Raw genomic sequence first — 1,589 nt, 5'->3', positions numbered from 1 at the left:
AGAAACCGAAGAGAAATACGGCGAAGCTTACGATACACAGGGAAAGAGCAATAGAACGATACTTCCACCAAAATCGAGGAGATGGCTGAAAATCAAGAAAATCCGCTACCTCCTGTGATTGCTGCTGATCCAGTAAATCAAAATCCTGCTCTACGCACTATATATGATTATGCTAAACCTTCATTAACAAGAATTGAATCGAGCATTGTTAGGCCTGCTGTTGCTGCAAATACTTTTGAATTGAAACCTAACACAATTCAAATGATACAGCAATTTGTTCAGTTTGATGGGTTGTAGGAAGAAGATCACAACGCTCACTTGGAAAATTTTTTGGAACTATGTGATACATTTAAAATTAATGGCATTTCTGATTATGCCATTCGCCTTCGGTTATTCCCTTTTTCGTTGAGGAACAAAGCTAAACAGTGGTTGCACTTGTTACCACGAGGGTTAGTCACTACTTAGGAACAAATGACTGAAAAGTTTTTACTTAAATATTTTTCGCTGGCTAAAACGGATAAGTTGAGGAATGACATTTCTTCCTTTGTGTAGATGGATCTAGAAACACTCTATGATGCATGGGAGAGATACAGGGATCTTTTGAGAAGATGCCCTTACTATGGGTTACCACTTTGGCTACAGGTTCAGACGTTTTACAACGGTGTGAACCCCTCAACGAGGCAACTCATCGATGCAGTCGCCGGTGGAACTTTGAATAACAAAACACCTGAGGCGACTTACGAATTTATTGACGAGATGTCACTGAATAACTATCAGTGGCAAGTTATGAAGACAAAGCCGACGAAAGCAGCTGGTGTTTTCAACCTCGATGCGGTTACTATTCTATCTAACCAAGTAGAACTCTTAAATAAAAAGATTGACGATTTGTGTGGTTCTACTCAGGTACATCTAGTGATGAGGTGCGATTCAAATGGAGGAGGAGCATGCATAGAATATCAACCCTTCAACGCTAGCATCGAGGAGGAACAAGTCCAATATATGGGTAACAATAACTATAGACCCCAAAATAACCCGTATAGTAACACTTATAATGCAGGTTGGAGGAACCATCCCAATTTCTCGTGGGGTGGTCAAGGAAATCAAAGGCCACAACATCCTCCGAGTTTTCAACAACCACCTTACCAGCAGGAAAAGAAGCCGAACCTTTAGGAGATGTTAACAAAATTCATCTCAGTGTTAGAAACTAGTTTCCAGAATACCAAGATAGCCCTTAAGAATCAACAAGTGTCAATCCAAGGGCTCGAAACTCAGATAGGCCAACTCACTAAACTGATTTTTGAACGACCACAAGGTAGTTTGCCGAGTAACACAGAATCTAACCCAAGGGAACAACTGAATGTGATTACCACTCAAGACAAGGAAGGGTTAGTTGAGCTTGCATTAGAACCAAGGCAAGGCATTGTGGTAAGTCAAGATAAAGGTGAGGCAGTCCACAGCGAGCAAAAAATGATAAGTAAAGAGTACAACCCATGGGTGGCATACCCCAATGCGACAAGGAAAGACCGTACAGATGAACAATTCGGTAAATTCCCTAAATTATTAAAGAAATTACATATTAACTTACCGTT

General features: G+C 40.5%; 1 non-coding gene across 1 annotated transcript; it reads right to left on the bottom strand.

Moving 5' to 3' along the window:
- Window positions 1-519: 519 nt before the first annotated feature.
- Window positions 520-626, bottom strand: LOC128282411 (small nucleolar RNA R71). The gene has a single exon (XR_008272682.1). It is a non-coding gene; the product is annotated as a small nucleolar RNA R71 (small nucleolar RNA).
- Between the last annotated feature and the right edge of the window lie 963 nt (window positions 627-1,589).

Source organism: Gossypium arboreum, chromosome 1, assembly GCF_025698485.1.
Source record: "Gossypium arboreum isolate Shixiya-1 chromosome 1, ASM2569848v2, whole genome shotgun sequence".
NCBI lineage: Eukaryota > Viridiplantae > Streptophyta > Magnoliopsida > Malvales > Malvaceae > Gossypium > Gossypium arboreum.
Note: the sequence above shows the minus strand (reverse complement) of the source record. Positions and strands in the feature narration are given on the sequence as shown.